General features: G+C 35.9%; 1 protein-coding gene across 22 annotated transcripts in view; it reads left to right on the top strand.

Annotated features, from left to right (window-relative positions):
- The window catches only part of GTDC1 (glycosyltransferase like domain containing 1), a 396,065-nt gene that overhangs the window by 15,677 nt on the left and 361,272 nt on the right, over positions 1 to 19,116 (top strand). The gene's annotated exons all lie outside the window — the stretch shown is intronic.

The following is a 19,116-nucleotide window of genomic DNA, read 5'->3' as shown; positions in this document are numbered from 1 at the left end:
TGTAAGTTTGTTAAGATTATTACCAATATATTTTCAGCTTTTACTAAGAGATTATATTTTACATTAGCTGGCTATCCTTGACATTGTTCAGAAGTAAGATACCAGATGTGATTTAAATCAACTTTATTGAATGTAATTTGTATACAAAAATAGTCATTTTAAAATGTATAATTAATGAACTTTGACAGTGTATCTACCCATGTAACTACTCCCTTCCCCCCATTCAAGACACAGAACATTTTAACATCCTCCAAAACTTCCCTTATGCCTTTTTCAGTCAGTTCTTCCCTCTCCTTGAAGACGACTTCTGTTCCGATTTCTATTTTCCTTAGATTAGGAAGTTTGTTCTTGAAGTTTACATGGAGACATAGAGCATGTACTGTTTTGTATCTGGCTTCTTTTCCTCAATATAGTGGTTTTGAGATTTATCCTTACTATTGTATGTATTAGTGGTTCATTTTGTTTTACTGCTGAGTAATACTCTGTTTTGCCACAATTCGTTTATCTATTCTGTTAATAGACATTTGATTTTCTTTTTCCCCCTCTGGTTTTTGGCTATTGTGAGTAAAGCTGCTATAAACAGGATTCTTGTATAATTCTTTTTGTGGACAATATGTTTTAATTTCTTTGGATTAAATACCTCAGAGTGGAATTGTTCTGTTATAGGACTGGTGTATGTTTTAATTTCAGAAGTGTATATATAATCTTATATGTATAACTTTTACAACGTCACACCAGTCTCAGCATGCATTTTTAGTTCAAATCTGTAAATCTCTGTGCTTTGTACTACTTATGGATACTGGTTTGTACTAAATGATTTCTCTAACCAGAGAGGTTTCAGAATTATTCTTCATGTAATAATTGAAATTTAGTAAATAGTCTTATGATATATCTATTTTTTTAAAATCATAAGTTACAGTATATCTAACATTAACTTAAATAGATGTGTAATTGTCAACTTGGTTTGTTGTATAGAATTTTAAATTTTGTAGGCAGCAGATGTTTGGATTTGAAAGTGAGCATTCTCCATTTTATGCAGTGGCTCTTCATTGAATGTAAATATATTTAAATGAGATGTTTGACATAGGAATACTATACTAATCTACTAAGGTAACATTTGTATGACCCAATGAAGAATCTTTTTCTTTTTTCCTGATGCTTTTAGTCAATAGCGTCCCCCTCCTTTTTTGGTAAATCTTTATTTCACATGGAGTTGCTTAAAATGAAGGGTCCCTTATATTAGGTAAGCAGTTAGTTGCATTGTAGGGGAATTGCACCTCCAAAAACAGGATGATGATCAGGATTTGTTTCAGGATTTTAGCTAAAGCTCCAAAGCTGAAAATAAAAGTTAGTAAGTATCCTTGCATTCTAAGGACGGATATGGGACTTAGTAAAGGAGAATAGAACTGCAGCACCCACTTCCCATATATAACAAATTAGAAAAGAGGGGAATATTACAAGTGTCATTCAGATGAGGAATTGTTTGTTGGAGTTAGTTTGTGACATTTCCGTTTTTCCCCAAAAGGACCTTCTGTTTCCAGCCCAGAATTTGGGTATGTCTGCCAGAAGTGTAGATTGGTATTTAACATCTTGTCTGGATATTTAATGACCTACAGAATCTTGTGTCTTTTACTGCATTGGCACCTTCCAGAGAGTTCTTGAAGGAGAATGATAATATGTTTTCCAGAGTTTGGAGCATTCCTGAACATAGACTTCTTTCTAGAGTGGAGGAGGGTAACCGGAGCCAGTGAGGTGACATTTTGAGTGAGAGGGCAGTAATGGAAAGAGGTGATCTTTGTCCATCTGGTGGAAAGAAACCATGAGGAGTGTGTGTGTGTGTGTGTGTGTGTGTGTGTGTGTACGCCAAGTGGACACCATGGAAGTAACCAGGCTAGAGTTGTCTTGGTGGTTGCTGTCAGGGAGAGCTTGCCATACGATGGGACAGTGCGTAGGATGGTTAAAAGGTCAGCCTGAGAATCCATCCCTCAGTCAAGGCGCCATGCAGGGTGGAGGAGACAGCCTTTTATGTTTGCTGTAACTTACAGCCACTCTGCTGTGCAGATCTGAAGTGTACTGTCTAAAGCGGGTGCCTTTGAGAATGAGAGAAGGTTCTATCAATGATTCCATAAGGGTAACAGATCATCCTGCTTCATGGCCATCCAGTAAATCCCCAGGGAGGTAGGCACCCAGGGCATTTGTCCTCCTTCCTCTGCCTATCCTGATTTGTGGGAACTAGAAAGTTGAGGGAGGAAATGGAGAAAATGGAAAGAGCTAGAAAGAATATTGAAAAAGACAGATAGCTATGCTCTTTCTCTTCGCTGGCCTGAGGTTGAGGTGGGGTTGTGTGGATAAGATACAAAGTTGAAGATTTAAATTGGATTAGACTGTATTTTGCAGTATTAGAAAGTGGATGAGAAACAATAGGATTTATCTGGGACAGTATGGAGAGATGGGGAAGTGAGATCTAGAAGAGTATGTTTATTTATTGGAAGAGTATGTTTAAAGTGATGAAAGGAAGTTAAAGCATATATCCCATTAAGTTCTATTTGATCATTTTCTTAGTTTAATAGGGTTTTAAGTTAAGCCTTTAGTGAGTACATAAAACATGGTATGTTAAGGTATCATGTTGAGTATTTTAGGGAGGGAAAAGATGGCTAAGGTGTTCTGCCCTCAAGGAGCCTCTGTTTTAGTGTCATATAGCTAAATAATCCATGGTGGAATGACATAGGTGCTCTAGACATGTCAGTGGCAATGCTGTGGGAATGTGGAAAGAACTAAATACTGCTGCGATTCGGGGGCAGGCTTTGTGGTGGAGGCTGAGTTTGATCTGGGTCTTGAAGGAGGAGAAGGGTATCGCTGGGAAGAAAGGCATTCTAGCATGAGGTAATAATCAAGATGTGGAATTGGGAATGAATAGATACTTAGAAAGAAATAATGCTCATTCCACACTGAAAATTTTACTTTTTAAAAAATGGTTTTAAGCACTAGGTAAGCATGGTTACCCGTGTTACAATTCTGGTTGAAGGTTGGTATTCTTACCTGTCATTTTTGTATTTCTTTAGTAATGCACAAAATGGTGTCTGTCTTTTTGAGATACAGTGTGAAAATGTTATTCACTTTAGAACCTAGATGGTTATAAGCATCAAAACCAAACATCTAGAACTAATCACAAAGTCGATTACTCTCCTTGATTTAAAACAGTAAAATGTAGAGAAGATGATTTTTTTACATATGATTTTGAGAAGCATTTGGCAGTGCAATTAGTTTCATAACAAGTGATTGTTTTTTAAAGCCTTCCCAGAATAAGAATGAGTATCTTGATGCTAGTGTCACTTTTAAATAGCTATAGTTCCAGGAATGTGTCTGTTCACGTTGTTATCTTAAATACACACCTTATCTATCCATATTGCTGTACTTCAGATGTGAAAGTAAAAATAAAGGTGTGAAGTGCCTAGCAGACTTGTATGGATTTATGTAAATCAGAAAATATACAAGTAGTCCATTAGTGCTGAGGCCTTATTATATTAAATTCTAGTATGGACTGTTTCCTGAAAGTTTTACACACACACACTCACTCACTCACTCCTCATACCCAGTCATTTACTTTGTAAAAAAAAAAAAAATAATCATAATGAAAATCTTTAATTTATAATAGATTTTTTCCTCTGAACCCCTGACACCTGTCTAATTGTGTTACCTCCATATGGGTATTTAAGGGTATTTAAATTGAAAATGCTCAGAACTCAGCTGATCTTTTTACTCAAACTTCTTTCATTTTTAGTCTTCCCCATCTTAATGACATGTTCATCCCCTTCATCCATGTTACTTAGACTAAAAAACCTTGGAGTCCTCCCTGTCTCATCTCTCTTTGTGTTGGTATGTTATTTGTCAGTAGTTCATATTGGCTTTACCATCAAAATACATTTAGAATCTGAATCTTACCACCTCTCAGCACCTCCACTATCACCTGGCTCAAGTCATTATTATCTCTTACTTGGATTATGTTAATAGCCTCCTGACTGTTCTCTTAGCTTCCTCTTAAAATCTTCAACTCATAACCTAGCACTTCAGTCTAGTCTGTGTGCAGTAACCAAAATAATCATGGTTAAAACATAAGTCAATCCTGTCATTCTTCAATTAAAAACTTCAGTAGTTTCCTTTCTTACAACTGTGTAAAAGCTAAAGTCTTTGTAGTAGCTCATGAGATGCTACATGATATTGCCCCATCTGCAACCTCATCTTTTACTTAGTACCTTCTGTTTACATATGACACCTTGTTGTTCCTTGAATAGCCAGCCTCAGAGCCTTTGCTCTTGCTCTTTCTTCTTTCTGGAATGCTTTTCCCCCCAGATAACTTCTTAGCTTTCCCCCTAATCTTTCTTGGATCTTTATTGAAATGTTACATTCCTAGTGAGACCTTCTTTGACTACCTCATTTAAAGTGTCTCCCATTGCCTAGCTGCTTTATTTTTCTGGTTAGCACTTTCCCAGTCTTGTTGTCTTTTACTTTTACTTTTTTATGGTATTTGCTATTAGAATGAAAGCTTGATGAGGCGGGGATTTAGTTTTGTTTTACTGCTGTACCACACTCAGAATCATTCCTGGTACATAGTTGGTATTTAACACACGATTGATTGAACAAATAAAAGACAATAAGACATATATAGGGGTTAAACCTGAGTAAAACTAGATGTGCCCTTTATTGGCATCTTTGGTTGATGATACTCTTAATGTCTGAATGCTACTCCTTTTAAAATTTTAAATCAAATATATTTGGGGTATAATTTACATATAATAAAAGGCAGTTATTTTAAATGTATAGGTCAATGAGTTTTGACAAATAAACACTTGTTTGTCAAACACTTATTTGCAGATAAGCTTCTTGTAACTACTACGATCAAGGTGTAAAACACTTCTGTCCCCTCAAAACGTTCCCATGTGTTCCTTTGCAGGCACTTCTTCCTCCTTCATTGCCATTTCTAGGCAACTATTGGTTTGATTTTTGTCACTGAATTAGTTTTGCCTGTTCTTGGGTTTTACACAAATAGAAGCACACATTATGCATTCTTTCTAGCATGAGACTTTCGAAGCTTACTGTGTTATTGTATATCTTAGTGTAGTTCCTTTTCACAGGGTGCATTGTGTCAATGTGCCACAATTTACCTGTTTGTGCACATTTGGGGTGTTCCTAGTTTTTGCCTATAAAGAGTCATGCTACCATGAATGTTCATGTACAAGTATTTGTGTATGTATGCTTTGATCCTTCTGGGTTAAGTAATCCAGGAGTAGAATTCTAGTGTCATGTGGTCAAGTGTATGTTTAACTTTGTAAGAAACTGCCAAACTGTTTTCTAAGTGGTTGTGCCATATTCCTGCAATAATAGGAAGGTTCTAGTTGCCCCACATTCTGGCCAACACTTGGTATTATTCTTTTGAGTTCAGACATTCTCATGAGTATGTAGTTTTATCTCATTGTGGTTTTAATTTCATTTTCCCTGATTACTAGTGATGTTGATTTTTTTATTTATTGGCCATTTGTTCATCTTTTGTGAAGTATCTGTTCAGATCTTTTGCCCATTTAAAAAATTGGATTTGTTTGTTTTCTTGTCACTTATGTATGACTTATAATCTATCTGGATACAGGTCCGTTGTCAGGTATATTTTCTCTTGGTTTGTAGACTGCTCTTTCCTTTCATTGATAATTTCTTTTGAAGAGCAGAAGTAAATTAATTTTTAATAAATCTAGTTTATCCATTTTTTTTGGTCTGTGCTTTTTTCCCTTTCTTCCTCGTTCTCCCCATCCTCCTCCCCTCTTCCCTCTCCTTCTCCTTCTTCTTCTTTTTTTGTTTCTGCCTAAAAATCTTTAGTTAACTCCAGCTTGTGAAGATTTTCTCCCGTGTTTTCTTCTGAAAGATGTACACTAGGTCTCTGGTCCATTTTGAGGTAATTTTTGTGTAGTGTGTGAGGTGAGGATCAAGGTTAATTCTTTTCCATGTCTAGTTGTTTAAGGACCATTTCTTGAAAAAACTGTCTTTCCTCCTTTGAGTTACCTTGAAAACTTTTGTTAAAAATGAGCTAATCATATAAAATATGGATCTTTTCCAAGACACTTATGGTAACCTATATGTCTATTATGCCAACACAACACTTTTTATACTGTCTTGAAATCAGTGGTATAAATTCTCTAACTTTGTTCCTTTTTGAAATTGTTTGGGTCCTCTAAATTCTTTCCATTTCCGTATTGATTATAGAATTCGTTTGTACATTTATACAAAACACCTCTAGGAATTTTGATTGGCATTACATTGTATAGAATAATTTGGGGAGGATGAATTTTTAGACAGTATTGGGTTATTTAAACTCAAAGACCTGAGGTATTTTCACTTATTTACTTATTTTTTAATTTCTCTCAGTAGTGTTTTATCTTTTGTTAGGTTTATCCTAAGTGAATAGAATATGAATTATATTTTTGGATGTTATTGAAAATGCAGTTAAAATATATCTTACAGTTGGTCATTGTTAGTATGCAGAAATACAATTGATTTTTATATGTCAAATGTGTATCCTGCTACCTTATTAATTCATAAATTTTTGTGAATTTTTGTGTGACTTCCTCAAGGTACTCTTTGTAGATGACTGTTAATTACAAATAAAGAGAGTTTTACATCTTTCTTTCCAATCTTTATGTCTTTTACTCCTTTTTTTTTTTTTTTTTTTGACGGTCATTCATTTTTGAGACAGAGAGTGTGAGTTGGGGAGGGGCAAAGAGAGAGGGAGACACAGAATCTGAAGCAGGCTCCAGGCTCTGAGCTGTTGGCACAGAGCCAGACATGGGGCTCGAACCCATAAACTGTGAGATCATGACCTGGGTTGAAGTCGGACCCTTAGCTGACTGAGCCACCCAGGCACCCTCTTTTATTTCGTTTTTAATGCACTAGATAGGACTTACAGAGAAGTGTTAAATGTAAGTGGTGAGAGTAAGCATTCTTTCCTTATTCCTGGATATAGAAGGCTATTCAGACTTTAACCACTGTGTATGGTGTTAACTTCAAATTTCTTTATAGATACCATATATTAGGTAGAGCACATTCCCTTTCATTTTTAGTATGCTGAGCTTTTATTGTAAACGAATGTTAAATTTTGTCATAATGATTTTTAAAAAAATTTTTTTACATTTATTTATTTTTGAGAGACAGAGAAACAGAGCACACGTGGGGAGGGGCAGAGAGAGAAGAAGACAGAATCCAAAGCAGGCTCCAGGCTCTGAGCTGTCAGCACAGAGCCTGATGCGGGGCTGGAACTCATAAACCGTGAGATCAGGACCTGAGCCGAGGTCGGACGCTTAACCAACTGAGCCACCCAGGTGCCCCAAATTTTGTCATATGATTTTTTTGTATCTGCAGAATTGTTTGGTTTTTCTTTTTAAATTTATTAATTTGATGAATTACATTGATTGGATTTTAGATCCTAAATCAGCCTTTGCATTTTCAAAGTCCCATTTGTTCATGATGCATTATCCTTTTATTATCATTCTGAATTTGAGAACTTGATTTGTGATATTTTTTAATGATTTGGAAATTTTTGTTCATGATGGATATCATTTTTTTTTTAAAAAGTTATTTTGAGAGAGAGAGAGAACACACGAGGGGCAGAGAGAGAGAGAAAGTGACAGAATCCCGAGCAGGCTTCATGCTGTCAGCATAAAGCCCAGTTCGGGGCTTGAACTCACGAACTGTGAGATCATCACCTGACCCAAAATCAAGAGTTGGACGCTTAACTGACTGAGCCAGCCAGGCGCCCCGATATCATTTCTTTGAGGGAGTGTTATGGAGTCAATATTTGTGTCTCCTCAAAACTTATATGTTGAAGCCCTAACTCCCAACGTGATGGTATTTGGAGGTGGGACCTTTGGAAGACAGTTAGATTTGGATGAGGTGATGTGATTGAAGCCCCCGTAATGGGATTAGTGTCCTTATAAGAAGAGGAAGAGACCTGAGCTTGCTTGCTCAGTCTCCCTACTATGTGAGGACATATGAAGACATAGTGGGAAGGCATCTCTCCATAAGCCAGGAAGAGATTCCTCACTGGGTTACCAAATTGGCCAGCACCTTGATCTTAGAATTCCCAGTCTGCAGAACTATGGCTCAACTATGTCGAGCCATTCATTCTGTGGTATTGTATTATGGCATCTCGAGCTGATGGGGCAATGTAATGTCTTTGTCAGATTTTGGTATCAAGGTAATGATCATCTCATTAGAAAAAAATTATTTGAAAAATCCAGCACCCTTTTATTAAACTAGGAATAAAAGGAAATTACTTCAGTATAAAAGACATCTGTGTAAAGACAGAGCTATGTAATGGTGAGAGTGAATCCTTTTCTCCAAGATCAGGAACAAGGCAACAATGTTGCTGTCACCAATTCTGTTCCATACTGTACAAGAAGTTCTAGGCAAGACAGGTGAGAATATTCACGGAGTGACAGGATCTTTATAGAAAGTCCTAAAAAATCCATTAAAATCTATTACAACTAATGAATGATCAGCAGATTGCAAGGTACAGAGCAGTATACAGAAATTAATTGTATTTCTATACACTAGCAATGAACATAATATAAAAGTGCAATTAAGAAAAACAATTCCATTTAAAATAGCAACAAAGAGTCAAATAGGAACAAGTTAACAAAAACAGTAGGAAAATTGTCCAAAATCTACAAAAATTGTTGGAAGACATTAAATAAATGGAAGGATGTTGTGAGGTTGGCAATAGTCTACCAAATGAAATTCAGATTCAAGGCAATCTCTATCAAAATCCTAGCTGCCTTTTTTTTTTCAATAAAAAACTGATGCTAAAATTCTTACAGAAATTCAAGGCAGCTAACATAGTAAAAATAATCTTGAAAAAAGAACAAATATGAAGGACCCCTCCTAATTTTAAAGCTTACTACAGAGCTACAGTAATCAAGGCAGTGTGATCCTGTTATAATGAGAGACATAAAGATCAGTGAAATAGAATTGAGGGTCCAGAAATAAACTCTAATGCTTATGATTAATTGGTCTTTGACAAAGGTGCCAAGATAATTTAATAGGGAAAGACTGGTCTTTTCAACAAATGGTGCTGGGACAACTGTGTATCCATTAGCAAAAGAATAAAGTTGGATCCTTTCATTGACCATTCATTAAAATTGATGCCAAATGGATTATAGACCCAAGTGTAAGAACTAATGCTATAAAACTTAGAAGAAAATTTAAGAGTAAATCTTCATGACTTTAGGTTAAGTAGAACCTTCTTAGAAGACATCAAAAGCATAAGTGACAAAAAATCGACAAATTGGAGTTGATCAAAATTAAAAACTTATACTTCAAAAGACACCGTCAATACCAACCCACCAACTGGGAGAAAATATTTGCAAAGCATATCTTTGGTAAGGGACTTGTATCCACGATATATCAAGGATTCTTAGAATTCAAAAAGACATTTGTCAAAAGAACACGACTTAAAAATTTGCAAAGTATCTGAATAGACACCCTTTGGGAGAAATATGAAATACATCTATTTGTCCCATCTGTTATTTCTTTTTCTTTTCCTACTTTCCTTAGGATTAGTTGAGTATTTTACTGTTTATTTTTACATTACCTTTTGGGTTATAAGCTGAACATCATTGTACATTTTTATTTTTTCACCTAGTGATTCCTATAGGATTTATAATATACATGTCATCACAGTCTATATTCAATTCATATTATATCACTTTACATATAATTTAAGAACTTTACAACAATGTCAGTTTCCCCTGTTCTTTGTGGTATTGTTGTATATTTTACCTCTGTGTATTATGTAAAACATCACTTAAAATTTTTTTTCTATATTTTTTCTTTTTCTTTTTTATTAAAAATGTTTAAATGTTTATTTATTTTGAGAGAAAGAGAGAGAGCACAAGTTGGGGAGGGGCAGAGAAAGAGAGAGGAGAGAGAGAGAGCATCCCAAGCAGGCTCCATGCTGCTAGCACAAAGCCCAATGTGTGGCTTGAACTCATGAAACTGAGATCATGAGCTGAGCTGAGATCAAGAGTCAGATGCTTAACCAACTGCTCCACCCTGGTACCACCCACCCTAAAAATTTTTTTTTCTTTAAACTATCAGTTTTCTTTCAGAGAAATTAAAAAAAAATGAGAAAACAGTCTATTACATTTACCTGTATAATTACCTTTTTTCATGGTTTTTCATTCCTTCATGTAGATCTTTGTTTTCATATAGTATAATTTTTTTCATTTTGATGAACTTTAACATTTTTATAGCACAGGCCTGCTGTAAATAAATTCTCACCTTTCATTTGAAAATCTTTCTTAGCATTTATTTTTCACTTGTACCCTGACAGTTTCTTTTCCCTTTTATATCTTTAAGCTCTTTTAAAATATTTTCCCATTGTCTTCTGGCTTACATTTTTTTTTTTTTTACCCTCCTTTTCTTTGGATGAGAAGTCAATGGGGTTCCTTATCATTTTTTCCAGTGACTCTAGTATTGTAATTAAAAAAAAAATGTTTAAACTTTTGTGTTTTTAAGACAGTATATTTACCAACTGTTTTTTTTTAAGTATGATATGTCTCGATATAGTTTTTAAAATATGCATTCCTTTAAGGTTTATTGAGTTTCTTGGATCTGTAGGTTTATGGTTTTCCTCAAATTTGTAAACTTGTAGGCTGTTATTTTTTTAAAAAATTTTTTCTGCTTCTCTCTTTTGGAGATTTTAGTTATATATGATTGATGACTAGCTATTATTCCACAGGCCACTGGGACTCAACTCACTTTTTCTGTCTTTCCTCTTATCTGCTTCTTTTTGGACAGTTTTTATTCTTATGCCTTCAAGTTAAAGGATCTTCTCTTATACTTTGTCACAAGACCATCTAGTGAATTTTTTTTTTTTTAACATCTATTCTTTTTTGAGAGTGAGAGAGACAGAGTATGAGTGAGGGAGGGGCAGAGAGAGTGGGAGACACAGAATCAGAAGCAGGCTCCAGGCTCTGAGCTGTCATCACAGAGCCCGATGTGGGGCTCAAACTCACGGACCGTGAGATCATGACCTGAGCTGAAGTCGGATGCTTAACCGACTGAGCCACCCAGGCCCCCCTAGTGAATTTTTTAAAAAGACTTTTTGATTTAATTTCTGGAAGTTTTACTTTTTACTTTTTTTAAATAGGTATGTATTCTTTTTTCTTTTTAAAGTTTATTTATTTATTTTGAGAAAGAGGAAAGAGAGAGAATCCCAAGCAGGCTCTGTGCTGCCAGCGCAGAGCCTGATGCAGGGCTCAAACCCACAAAACCATGAGATCGTGACCTCAGCCGAAACCTAGAGTCAGATGCTTAAGTGACTGAGCCACCCAGGCACCCTTGGAAGTTTTACTTTTTAAAATAGTTTTCATTTCTTTCATCATCATTTTACATTTAAACATACGTTTTTAAATATATTCATAAGTAGTGTGCTTATGAACTAGCTACAATGCTAGTTCCATTGTATCTGCCATTTCTGTATCGTTTTCTATTGTTTTGTCCTGGTTGAGTCACATTTTTTTTCTTCACATGTGTAGTAATTTTTTGTTGGTTGATAGGCATTGTGAACCTTGCATTGTGAGTGTCCTGATTTTATTGCCCTTTAAAAAAAAATACTAGTTTTGGCAGGCAGTTTTAAATTCTTTGTGGATCAGCTTGATTTTTTTGAGGCTAGTTTTTAAACTTTGTAGGATTGTTCTTGAGTAGCCTGTATTCTAGAGCTAATTTAATCCTGTTATTAAGATGTGATTCTTTTTTGTGCACTGCTGAATACCATGTACATTCAGTGAAGTTTCTCTGCTCTTCTGTTGTAATCTTGAACATCTTCTAGGCCTGCATGACCTTTGGGTAGTCTTCACGTTATTACTTTCTCATCTTTGTTCTTAAAGTAGCCTAATGGAGTCTTATAATATTCATTGGAAATGTGCATTTGGGATCCCTATTTAGATATGTGGACCTTTTCCTCTGCATTGCTCCTGTCTCTTATGCACTGTATCCTTACAAATTCCAGTTATCTCAGCCTCCCAGAAACTCTGAAATCTGTTTCCTCAGCTCACATGGACCACCATGCACTTTTTATCTCCTTACACTGTGGTCCATAGGGTACTTCTAGATTGAAGCCCTATGGTTAATCATAGGGCTTCCTTATGTGGTTTCCCTTCTTCAGGGATCACTTTTATGTACTGCCATATTGTCCAATGTCTGAAAACAGTTTTATGTATTTTGTACAGTTTTCAGGTTGATCACAGTGGGAATGGAGTATTTCTGGTGCCAGTTATTCCATCATAACCAGCATTAGAAATATCCTGTTACTCCCTTTTTTAGCACTGAAATTTTCAGAAAAAAATTAACATTTTTGGGTATAAGGGTGGCTCAGTTGGTTACGCATCCGACTCTTAATTTTGGCTCAGATCATGATCTCATGGTCATGAGATGGAGCCCTCAGTTGGGCTCTGTGCTGACAGCATAGAGAATTCTCTCTCCCTCTCTCTCTCTGCCCCTTCCCTACTCGTGCGTGCTTTCTCTCTCTTACTCAAAATAAATAAATAAACTTAAAGATTTTTATTTGTGCATATCCTGCTATGAACAATAGTTGAACATTGTTCAGCCTGTCTCCCTCCCTCCCTTCCTTCCTTCCTTCCTTCCTCCCTTCCTCCCTTCCTCCCTTCCTCCCTTCCTCCCTTCCTCCCTTCCTCCCTTCCTCCTTCCCTCCTCCCTTCCTCCCTTCCTCCTTCCCTCCTTTCCTTTCTTCCTTCTTTTCTACCTCTTTCTTGATGTCGTTTTTAAATTGTGCCACTCAAACTTCTACAGTTTTGACCTATTGAAGATTCTCTTTTTCTAGTTTTCCTGGTCTGTTTTTCCTCCTCTAGTGTTTTGTTCATATTGAGACCAACTTCAATTTTCAGTGACCTTTTTTTGAAACTATGATCATTATTATGTTTTGGATTGTCCTTGTTACTCACAAAAGGAAGTTTTAATGTTTAATCCTAGCAGTTAAGGGCCTCTCGAACTAGGCTTTTAGTCTGCTTTGTCTACCCTTATTTTCTACCTTTTTATACCTAACATATGCTCCAATATTTTGGTCAGCATTCCTCTCCTCATGTACTACTCTTTTTCTTTGATAATATTGTTTCCTTTGTGGAAAGCCCTTTTTCACCTCTCCCTGTCAAAATCCTAAACATTCTTCAAAGTCTCTCATTTTTTTATTTTGTTGCCTTTCTTACTTGAAGGTAAAAGTCCTTTGAATATTTGTCATATAGTACTTACAATTGTGAGTTTTTTGAGTGCTTTACTCGTCTTTGATTATCCCATAGTACCTTAGTAGCCTAGAACTTGGCACTCAGTTGATGTTCTGTAAATGTTTATTGAATATTTATGTAAACAGTTTTTTAAAATTGGAAGCTTTTAGGATATCTTGAAGTAGATTTCTAATGTGGCCTGTTGAGTGAATAACTCATGTGTAAGAATGTTCTCACTATTACAGGTTCCTGTTTCTTTAGATACATTGTTCTGCATGGCTGCAATTCTAGAGTAGGGAATAGATAGACATAAAGGATCCATATATAATCCCAGCAGTGTTTACCCAGTAAAGACGAGATGGCTATATGGGGTGATCTGGGGTGGTGTACTACTCATTCTGTGACATAATCCCTATCTTTCTGTTTTTAACTTTTAGCCTGTTTTGGTCAACATATCTTTTAGTGAGGAGCAGGAACTACTTATTGTGGGATGGGTGAACACAAGTAAGCCATGTAATGGAACACAAGTAAGACAAATAATGGACACAAGTCAATGACTTGTATACCAATGGTAGAGAGACAGCTATTTTCTGCATTCTATGACTGTGGATATGGATGCCATGGAGGAACAGAGAAGGAACACTTAGGTGTTTGGTGGCCATTTTAGGTTCTCAGAGACATGTATCTAGGTCTAGATTAGGGAGCACCAAATGTACCACTTGCGCTGACTGAGCAGTCTATTTTCAGACAGTCCTTCAGATATGTGAAAGTCCATTGTCATTAGTTACTTTTGTACACTCTCATTTATTTATACCTATTGTCAATTTGCTGAGGTCATCCCTTTGAAAACCATTTTCTTGAGGACCCATGATGTGCTGGGGGGTTGTGTTGGCACTGAACAGGTGAGAAAGACATGCCTCCTGGGGGAGTGGTAATGATCTTAAGAAGTCTTGGTTAAGTGATTTGAGGCCACAGTTTAAAGACCCTGACATTTAATGCCTTTATTTGTCATAAAGCACATGGGCATTGGTAGTGGATGTAGTTTTAAAAACAGCCTTCCAGGATCATGTTTTGTGCCTGATACTGTGTTTGATAAGAGAGATAGCTTAATTGCTTCTACAATTTCAGGCAGTGATATTTGCGTCTTTGGTATTCCTGTTTAGGAGATAATCACCAGCAAAGAAATCCATAGTTGGTTAATTTTCTGAAAAGATACATAGTTTTTGTTATGTTGCACAATTGTATGTTGCATAATGGTAACTGAAATTTAAAAAACGGTTTATTGGAAGACTTTTATTGTCTGAGTTATTTTTGATAAAGATTAAAACTGGCATCACAATTGGCTAAAAAACCCAGTTTCCTTCTTTCTTTTTTCCAGTGTATTTGCCTTTTGTAAACAGATGGTCAGATTAAAAGCTATCTAAATCAAAGTACCTCGGAGCAAAAATTTGTAGATATTTGGAAAAGAAAATAGAGTTAGTGCATAAAAAATTCTTCAGGGTTCTTATTCAGAGAGTTTCATTAATTATCCTCCTTTGCTGATGACACACCTTATTATAAGTGGTCAGGACAAGATGCTTTTCTTGTTTTATGGTATTATTCTTTTACTTTAACCCTAATCCCCACTGTGGTTTTCTTACCCCACCTAAATCTCCCCTAGTAGATCCCCACTCACATATGTTTGGTATAAGCCCTTGGATTGGTACTTGTCTTCAACCAAATATGGAGTGGTTTTTACTTTGTACGTATCTCATGTTCCAACCTTGAGTTTTCTTTTATTATTTGTTGTATGTATGTATGCATGTATGTATGTATATATGTATGTATTTTAATGTGTATTTAGTTTTGAGAGAGAGAGACAGAGACAGAGACAGAGCATGAGAAGGGGAGGGGCCAAGAGAGAGGGAGACACAGAATCTGAGGCAGGCTTTAGGCTCTGAGCTGTCAGCACTGAACCCAACACAGGGCTTGAACTCAGGAACTGCGAGATCATGACCTGAACCGAAGTTGGACACTTAACTGACTGAGCCACCCAGACGCCCCTCATTTGTTGTTTTTAGATTAGACATGTTGTGGTATATATTTCTAGTTAATTACATCTAAACGTAGCTTATTCACATCTAAGTTACCTATCCAGGTAATGGACACCTGGGTTGCCTCCAGTATCACTCAAACAGTGCTATGATAAACATCCTCATACAGGTTCATTGTGATCTTATGTATATGTTTTTGGGGGTATATATCTAGGAGTGGGATTGTAGGGTCAGAGCACTGGGGCTTACCTCAGCATTTTCCCCAGTCACTCATTCATTTATCTCTTTAGATGAAACTTCGTATCATTTGAGCTTTTTGTATCATTTGACCATTTTAGGCATTTTTTAAAAAGTTTATTTTATTTTTTTTATTTTGAGAGTGGGGGGGGGGTTGAGAGAGAGAGAGAGAGAGAGAGAGAGAGAGAGAGAATATGAATCCCAAGCAGGCTCTGTGCTGTCCAGGCAGACCCTGACACAGGGCTTCATCTCATGAACTGAACTGTGAGATCATGACCTGAACTGAAATGAAGTTGGAGGCTTAACCGATTGAGCCACCCAGGCACCCCTAATTATAGGCAGTTTTTAAAAAATTTTTTATTGTGGTAAAATATACATAACAAAATTTACTTTTTTAACCATTTTTCAGTGACATTAAGTACATTCGCACTGTTGTGCAACCATCATCACCATCCATCTCCAGAACTTTTTTTTCATTTCTCAAACTAAACCTCTATACCCCATTAAACAATAACTTGCCATTCCTCCCTCTCCCCAGCCCCTGGCAGCCACCATTCTACTTTCTTCTCTATGAATTTAACTATTCTAGGTACCTCATATAAATGAAATCATGCAGTGGTTTTTTTTTGCGACTTTGTTTTACTTAGTATGTCTTTAAGTTTCATCTATGTTGTAATGTGTCGGAATTTGCTTCTTTTTTAAAACTGAGTGGTCGTGTGTGTGTGTGTGTGTGTGTGTGTGTGTGTGTGTGTGTGTACACACTATATTTTTAAAAATTCATTCATCCATCAATGGACACTTGAGTTACTTCCCCCTTTTAGCTACTGTGAATAGTGCTGCTATGAATATGGGTATACACATACCTATTCAAGTCTCTGCTTTCAATTCTTTTGGGTATTTATTCAGAAATGGAATTCTGGTAATTTTATTTTTATATTTTGAGGAGCTACCATACTGTTTTCCATAGTGGCTGCATCATTTTACATTCCCACCAGCAGTACACTAGGGTTCCAATTTCTCTATATTGTTGCCAATATTTGTTTACAAATTTTTAAAAAGAGAACTCTGTATTTTAATAGTTGTAATAGCTAACAATAAGTAAGAGCTTTATTGTGTACAGAGGCCCTGTTGTATCTGTTTTTCATGTATGGAAACATTTAATTTCATGTATAGAAACACAAAATTGATAGTTATGATAATTATTGAAGCTCTCTGATATGGTTCATTAATCTTATCCTTCTACTGTTATGTAAATTTGAAAATTTTTATAATAAGTTGAGGGATTTTTGGAATTTTGTGTTTTTTAATTTGTAGATTTGGAGTGTTGGTACATCACTAAATACATTTTCTTTTCCATTAATATCAGAAGAAATCAATTTATAAAATTAAAGCACAGTAATAATAATAGTTCCAATATTTTAGTATTCATATTTCAGGCATTGGGCTAAGTCTTTTCCACACTCATACCTTTCCAAAGTAAATTTTATTCATTTCATCAAAAAACAACCATGCTTTTGGAGTTCATTACTTAGTCCAAAGGCTTCCCTTCATCTTTTCCTTAGTTTGTCATTTTTCTCTGAAGTGGAGGAGGGCCTGAGCCCGCGACTGGCGCTAATGATGGAATAGATGACCTGGGTGAAAGTGTAGGTCTGGGTGAAAGTTTATGTTGGGTCCAAAATTAAAGGTTATGAGAAACAAGGTTCAGTCTAAGTGATTTCAACATGATGCAATGCTGGCTCTAATATGAAATCGACAACCATCTTTATATTGACGTCTGTGTATCTGTTTTAAGGTATTCAGACATGCAAGAATTTGAAGATCCCTTAGAATTCTTATTCAGAACTCTTTATTATCTGAAATATTGGGAAAGTGGGTAATTTCCCCCAAATAGAAATAAAATAGTCCTAAAACCTAGTGTTTAACTTTGTTAGAATTTACTTATTTGGAATTTCAAATATTTTGTGTATTAGGTACAGTGATAGTTTTGGTATGGGTAGAGTTTTTTTTGTACTTTCAGAACTTTAATAGAATTTTTACTTGCAATCTTAATCCTAAAAGGATTTTGTAACTTTGTCCTAAAAAATCCACTTCTGATGGAAGCCACTCAAATACCACTCTAAATGCCTCTGTGTGCATTAGTTACATTAGTGAATTCTGAGTGTTAAACATAATGTATGTCTTCCTTTTTGTTTAGTTTGGTATATTTTATAAAGATTTAAAAATGAATAATCATTAAAAGGAACTGCACTGATAAATGAGATGATTGTAGCTGACCTTTGTAAGTGAGACAATTTACTCATCAATCTTCAGTGTTTCTTAGCTACACAAAGTACTCCTACCCTGAGCATTTTCATATCCTTCTTCAAACACACATTTGGAAATATTTTATATGACCTGATGGTTGTCCATCTGTCCTGAATCTCTCACTGCTTCTTCATTACCTAATGTCCTTATTAAACTTCATATAATATATTCTTTCAGCTTAATAGCCCACAGTTTGACTTGAGAATCATTTGGCTTGTCAGAATCCTAAGAGTTCTGGGAAATAAATTTCTTTTGTGTATGGTGAAGTTAAAAGTTATTGAAAATGTGTTTTCATAATAAAACAAGTATAAAAATATTGCCTTGGGAGCTACCTAGCTATTTTCTTATTGTCCTTAGTTTCTAGGGAAGTAGTTTAATCACTTGTGATAAAGAAATAGCTTGGATATATTTTGACAAGTTACTTGTATTCAGTTTAAATCATAATTTATGAAAACACTAGGTTCATAGGGAATGTTGTATTCCTTCGTCCTTCATCCATTCAACAAATATTTCTTGAGCACTTACAACATGCCAGGCTCAGTGATAGGCCCTGGGGATACAGTGATGAGCAAAAACATGGGGTCTCTGCCCTCTAGAAAAGGATTGTGGTTGTCTGAGAGCATGTAATGGAAGAGCCTGATCTGGTCATGTAAGGAAAAGCCTTTTCCTAGGCAGTGTGCCTTAGCTGCTATCCGAAGAGCATTCTAATAGAGCTTGTGCAGTAGAGGCCACAGGGCACACTGAAGACCTACAAAAAGGCGAGGGAAGCTGAAATTCCAAGAGTGAACACCTGCAAGATAAGGCTTGCGAGGAAATTGGTTTTGAGAAAGAACCTCATTCTTTGTAGATGCTTTATAAGGAATATGAAATCAACAGCCATCTTTATATTCTGTGTATCTGTTTTAAGGTAATAAACGTTTTTCAGATACTCACGAATCTGAAGATCCTTTAGAATTCATTTTTCCCATATGGTGTTTTAATGCCCTAAATAGTATTCCATTCTGATTGGCTAACTCCTGCTTGAATATAATTAGCCCAGTAGCAGGGCCCCTCTCTTTCTTTCTTCCGTGGAACCAGCTTCATTTTCAGATACCTTTAGTTATTAAAGGATTCTTTCTTGTACAGAGCCAAAGTTTTGGTTTCTACTCATTGATTGCAGTTCTCCAAGGTAAAATGAACAACTCCAGTTTGTTTTTAGAATCTTTGATGAATATGAAGGGGCTCCTGGACGGCTCAGTTGGTTAAGCGTCTGATTTTGGCTC

Source organism: Acinonyx jubatus, chromosome C1, assembly GCF_027475565.1.
Source record: "Acinonyx jubatus isolate Ajub_Pintada_27869175 chromosome C1, VMU_Ajub_asm_v1.0, whole genome shotgun sequence".
NCBI classification, from domain to species: domain Eukaryota; kingdom Metazoa; phylum Chordata; class Mammalia; order Carnivora; family Felidae; genus Acinonyx; species Acinonyx jubatus.
The sequence above is the reverse complement of the archived record's forward strand: the minus strand, read 5'-3'. Positions and strand labels throughout refer to the sequence as shown.